The following is a 7,372-nucleotide window of genomic DNA, read 5'->3' as shown; positions in this document are numbered from 1 at the left end:
GATAACATCGATCTCAATCTTCTCCCTTCTCCATATAACAACATCAATCTTCTCTTTGTCCTTTTTGGTCATTTTACAGATATAAGCAAAATTTGTCAAACACTAAAAAACAACTTATCAGCTTATTGCAGTTTGGTACCGCTGTAAGCTAATCCAAACACTTTTTACAAAACTCCAGTTTGATACCACATAAGTTAATAAGCACTTTTACAAAAAAGCATAAGTTGTTTTAAATAAGCAATCCCAAACACCCCCTAAAATTTAAGAAGTATGGATAAATTGTACCAAATAGTTGATGATGAAAAATAATTATAAATAGACTAGAGAAAACAACATATTCAAGGTTAGGGGAATATTTTGATGTACCAAAGTATCATCTTGACCAACCCTACTAACTCGTACTGTTAGAGTTGGGTTGGATTCCACTTTGGTTTGGATTGAATTGAGTTGAGATTTTTCAAATCAGAAACATTAGGTTAGGTTGTTCAAATATCTTCAACTCAATCAATCCAACTCATAAACATCCCTAATTTTAAAGTCGATCAGTTGGTGTATGGAGAGTGTTTTCTTGAGATTTGAGTAGGGGCCTTTTCCCATCACTTAAAGGCTATGTCTACCACTAGGAATTAGATCAACGACAAAGTGTTGTAGAATTATAGCAATCGTCATTTCAAATTTTTTGGCATTTTGCCTACAAATACAGGGAAGGTATCATGTTTACCCTGGGTCACCCTTAACCATATCTTCAAAAATCTATGGGCTTTGAACTCGTTATAATGCAAAAGTATTGTACAAAGGTTTACTTAAGATTTTTGTGGAACAAATGCACCTTTAAGATGGATTATAGGTCTATAAAGTCATGGTTTGATCCGGTGGAAATTCAACTCAGTTACCTAGGAAAAAGTCGATTATGTCGATTTAGGAATAAAATATATCTATACTATATTATAAAGYATTTGACAAAAACTCTTAAAAACCATTTTTTATGTGTAAAATATTGTTTAATAATGCATATTACTTAAAACTTTAAATCTGAATTCGTGTAACTAACTGCAGATAAACATAATAAAATACAGGATAAACATTTCATTTAAATATAAAAAATCTAAAATATAATTAGAATAATCATACTAACTGAATCATTATCTTTATAAAATTTTATTGTTAAGCCAAAAAATAAATTACTTCACTAAATCGAAAAAACATTATTTTTCTCAAAACCACATAAATTGTATTATATAACAGAGACAAAAAAATAAAAACGAAACATTAAAATGAAGATATATCTCGCTGCATTGTGCGAGTACCCTTCTAATATATTCAAATGGATTAAACCTTTTGAGGAAGACGCAAGACTAAGTCTTATTGTCTTTTTGGTTGATTTCCCTTGTATTTTCTAGTATCCCAAAGTACCTTCAAAATTTATTTTATGCACATTTTATACCAAAATAATAATAATTCTACTTGTGAAAATTGGTTGAGCTGGTGCATGTGACTCCATGGATTAGTCCTTCAAAGGTCCGCCTATGGCATTGCATATAATTGAAGGTAAGACCCAATTGGTTATATTATTTTTACTGATTTGGTTTCTTCATGTACCCAGGGCTGTCCCTGAGGGAGGACGGCACAGGCGCATGCCCAGGGCCCAAAAATATCAGGTGCCAATTTTTCCCTTGAAATAGAATAATAGTCTAAAAGAATTTAATAAATTAAAGAAACTCAAAAAATTGTAGCATATAATAAGAAGCAAAAAGAATTTTAACAGATAATAAGGGCCCATAAATATATCAACTAATTACATTGGAGAAGAAAATAAAAAAAAATTTAATTGGTCATTCATTACATGATATTGTTTATTGCATCTCTAATTTTTTTATCTCCAACAAGTTCCAATATGCTTGACTCTTTTCGTTCTTCAACAATTCAACGTTGAGATCATGTGTTTGTTATTGCTATATACTTTTGTTGAATATTTTTATCAATTTTTGCTTCTATTGACTATTTCTATTTGGTTATCTTGTTCTAATTGTTTTTTGTGACTATTGTTATCTATTTTTGTTTCTATATAAGATATTTACTATTGTTTGACAATCAATCTATTATTCTTATAATTTATGACGTGTTTCATGGTTTTGTGATCAACCAATAAATTTTTTCAACTAGATGTATTTAGTAATGTCTCTTATATATGTCATATTCCATAAACATTTAATCTTAACATCTTGTTTTAGTTGAGCAAAAAAGAAGGAAAATAAAATTTAAATATTTTCATCAGTTATTTGACTTTTGTATCTTTCATTGGAATTTCACCACACCATAAGATTTTATTTAGTGCTCAAACAATCATTTGTTGAGTTTGCATATTATATGTTTAATTCATTATTTATTCTTATTGAATTTCAGTGAATCATCTTTTCTTTCATATTTTTATTGATCTTCATTTGTTACTTATCCAGAAAACCTTGATAATCTTATTTATTATTGATTTCTCATTGACCCTCACGATTATTTTTTTTATACGAATTCTCTTTTTGTATCAAAATAACACATATTTCTTGCTATGAACTAAAAAAAGTCTTGCTTTTTTTTATAAAAATTTATCAACCATAGTTTCTATACTCTTGTATATATCTATAATAAATTACCTAATAAGAAGTATGTACATTTTAGTACTCTCTTATATATCTATAATAAATATAAATAAGATTTCTTTTCTCAATAAATTATTAGCGTTTCTTGTACTCAATTTTATACTAATGAAAAACATTTATCCAGTTTTTTTCCGTACTTACCGAGGGCCACTACAAGAAAAGTGAGCTTGGACGATGTGCCTTTTAGCGATAACATGTTTCCGCCATAAGGTAAAACAACAACATGTTGTAGTTATATACTCTTTATGATGATAAATGGACTTTTAGTGACGATAAAAGTCATTGTTAAAAGCCTTGTTTCTTGCAATGGAGCCTGTTTTTACGTTCGTTCAGGCCTATAAAATATCAAGAAATATTGTACCATTGGTCCTAGTACTCCAAAACGCTAATATAACCTGGGAGTCAGATGTAAACTATGGTAACCTTGAATCGTTGATTGGTTCTGGAACAAACCCTGACGACAAATTCTCCCTCTAATCTCCATTACTTTGTTTGATGCCAAAGGGATTTTGTTCGGAACATAAAACCAAAACTATTAATATTTGGTCCAAACCATGCTTAAACGAAGGCCAAACAGCCCTAAATTCTGCTGTGGAAAAGGACGTAAAAGGTCCCATTTCGAACGTTTTGAGAATTGACAGAACAGGTCCCCTGACTTTCCACTTCCAATCATTTTCGGTCTGAACATATTAATAACAATATTTTTTTTCTTTTAAACTGTTATAAAATAAAATCAAATCGAGGTCCATTAGTTTGATCGAGTTGGATTTAAAATCTGTAAAAATTCAAATCACATTTGAAATTTCTAATAACATCTCTAACCTAACCACTAAAAAACCATTAAATATGATAGGTTTGTTAAACACTATTTTTAATATTACAATAATAGTAAAATAATATATATATATATATATATAGAGAGAGAGAGAGAGAGAGAGAGAGAGAGAGAAAGAGAGATAGAGGTTGGTTATTATACAACTTTTTACATTTGTATAACCAATACAACTCAATCTCAGTCATCCATTTAATTTCATGAATATGTGATTTAATAGAAGTTTTGATTGTTTCCTAATATAAATTATTGATCATAATTAATGAACTTTATTAATCTTACATAAATATTCAAATCATAATAAATGAACTCTCATTATTTCCATAAATATCTCAATTAATTGGGTTGTATTGGTTGTATAAATAAACATGATTGTATTTGAAATATACCCTATATATATGTATAATCTTATTATAATATTAATATAAAAAATAGAGGCCGCATTATTAACCTCCAAAAATGGAGGCCTACTTTATTGACATCTTTTTAGTGTTTTAGTATTAGATTGGATCAAAACATCTCATTTTTATGTTTTTAATATTAAGTTGGAGATATCTTTGAAAACAAAAAAATCCCAACTCCAACTATATATTAAAAAACACTTAAACATCTTTAAATATAATAATAATAATAATAATAATAATAATAATAATAATAATAATAATAATGAAATAATACTTACTATCAAATCCAATCCATTTCATTGATAATATCATGGGTTGGTTATTGGTTATCTAGTAGACAACCAAGGAAGAAGGTGTGATAATCTTGGAGGGCAGGATCGAACAAGATTCAAGGAGAAGATTGCAGAGAGACAAGGTACGTTCATCACTAACATCAATTGGTTTGGCTAGGGTTAGTGTATGCACTCTAATCATGTGATAATGCAACAATGAATCAACTAGGAACCGATTTTCACAAAAATACGATAAACACACCTAATCGATGTGATCAATTCGGTTTGGGTGTGATAATCGTGTGATGATCACACCTAATCGAATTGATCAGCGTGCAGTCGAACTCAATACTATATATCATTTTAGCGATTATCACATGTTTATCACGATTTATGTGTGATAAATCGATTGTTTTGGCTAAGGTTAGACCGATTCCTTGATTTGGGTGTGATAATCATGTGATCATGCAACGAGGTATCAACTACGAGCCAAGTTTCACATGAGACTCCTGGTAGAGATAATCAAACCCAGTTTCAGTTGAACGATAGTGCTGACATGAGACTCCTGGTACATTATGAATCACTCGAATTTTGTATTAATATGTAATATGTTCATTTATTTCTGATTTAATCGAAATAATAAAATATATAAATATTTAATAAAATGTGCTATTCATGACAGTTCAGACCAAGTAATAAAAAAGATTGAAAACCAAATTATTTTTATTTGATTGGTCAGTCCAACCGTGCAAGTAGAAAACCGAATAATCAAATTACACTGACTGTCTACATGTACGATAATGCTGACATGACATTTTTTATTATATATGTATAGCCATGTCTGATTACATATTACCTTGAATTTTATTTTGTTTTTAAAATGAATATTGGACTTTTTTAACAAAAGTTTTCTCGATTACTATAAGATATTATGTCCAAATGCATTGCAGGCATACATAATTAATATATTTATAAATATAAAATTCAAACTTAACAATTCATATATTAGGGATTGTTTGGCAATTAGTAAATGATTTGGTACAAAAATGATTAAGTGGTCATAATAATTAAGAGGCTTTTATAATATAAAATGAAATAAAATATAATTATTTGGTAATTATGTATAATGAAATTAAGGCTCTTAATAATTAAGAGAGATCCAGAATACAAAATCATTTAAAAAGTTTCACTTTTAATACTATTAATTCACGGATAGGAATTGGAGGCTTCTTGTAAGTTCACCTTCACACAGCAGCGGTAGGCCTTTTTAGCATTTAGTGGAAGAATCTTAGATACGTTAAAATTGATAATTCAGTATCGTTAAAAGTGTTTGAATAATTACCACAAAGAAAATATTGCTTTTTTGGTTGAAAATTTACCCACAGATTAATGGTTTGTCACGTCATTTTAATCCGTTGAAAAATGTTAAAACCGGTTTTATTTTTTAAATAAATTTTTGACCGATTTTCGGCGGATATTAATTTTAAAAGATTAATTATTTTTCTGCTGGAAAATGTTAAAACAGATTTTATTTTTCAAATAAATTTCCGGTGGATGTTAATTTTAAAAGATTAATTATTTTTCCGCCCGGAATCCGTCGGAAAATGTTAAAACCGAATTTATTTTTCAAATAAATTTCCGGTGGATTTCCGGCGGATTTTAGTTTTAAAAGATTAATTATTTTTCCGCCGGAAATCCACTGGTAAATGATTTTGATCAAGTTAAAATACAAGTCTAATATAATTAATTAAAAAATCCGCCGGAAATATATAATCATTATTCTAGTAGTGAAAGTAGGTGACAAATAATTATTTTTGATAAATTAAAAATAGCTGATAAACTAGTTGAAATATGTAAAAGCAATTAGTTAAATTTAATATTTCATAAAACATTTAAAATAAATCATTAATAATATTATATGTTAATTAATACAAACAATATGGAAAGGAAAAAGATATAGTGTAATATGTTAATTAATAGAATTTCAATTTGATTATTAGACGCTTGATCGTTTGAGAATTCCAAAATTTATGAGATTCGTGAAAAAATTTATCTTAAGGTTTTGTTTCAGATGATTTTTTCTCATCTAAATATGGTATTTTGATTTATTGGTTACATATACTTGTTTCACAATTGTTTTTTTGCAACACCCTTAAATTTGGGAAGAACGACTAATTTAAAATTTTCATTAGTAACAAATAAAGGGGTAAATTTCTTTTCTAATAATCGATACTTGAATTACTCGAATAACAAATCTAATATCATCACCATTATAAGATAGACAAAGCCTTACATAAATACTAAGTTAAGGACGGGTGTTACTATAACCCAATGACTGAAGTTATCTCCAAATGCGGAAGACATCAACGATAAACTAAATCCTTCTTGTGTAACTATCTACCACTCATCTCATCACGATGTCCCTAGTACCATTTTCCTATGGACTCGATGCACATGATGACAAAGGAAAAATGTTACGCTTAAAACTAAATCAGTTGTTTCACATCTTTCAAGACTTTTTTCAAGATTTTGTAAACATTTCAGCAAGTTAGTTATCAACTAGTTTGTGTCCATGATTAACAAAAAAAAAAAAAAGTATAATGAGATAAAGTCAACGGATAAAGAGATGGTGAACCATGTGCATGATATTAAGGGTTCAGGGTTAGGAGGCTGGGGTAGACGGTGTTGCTATGGTGGGGAGGACCCGAGAGGGTTGCTTAAGGTTGTATATATAATACAAATTTGTTACATAAATTTAGAATAAAGTAAATTTGATTCAATTTCTTAGAATTTGAAAAAAATAACTCTAAAACTCCATAACAATCAAMTTTCTATAACAATGGTATCATGGTGATTATCGGAAAGTAATAAGTCACAACATTGAAACATGTATGTAAAATTTAGTGACCGAACTATAAATAACTGAATGAAAAAATTGGACACCTTAAAAATTTATCTATACTATATTATAAATCATTTGACAAAAACTCTTAAAAACTATCTTTTATGCATGAAGTAGTGTTTATTGATGCATACTATTTAAAATTCAAGAGTACAARTAATTTTGTGTAAGTACAATATATTAAAGCTCCATTTTTAAATTATCTGCAGATAAACATAATCAAATACATAATAAACATTCATTTTAAACATAGAAAATCTAAAATATAATTAAGATAATCATTGAGTTCTAACAAAATATTTAATTATTAT

This window comes from Cynara cardunculus (assembly GCF_001531365.2).
Source record: "Cynara cardunculus var. scolymus isolate 2C chromosome LG 13, CcrdV1, whole genome shotgun sequence".
Lineage (NCBI taxonomy): Eukaryota > Viridiplantae > Streptophyta > Magnoliopsida > Asterales > Asteraceae > Cynara > Cynara cardunculus.
Note: the sequence above shows the minus strand (reverse complement) of the source record.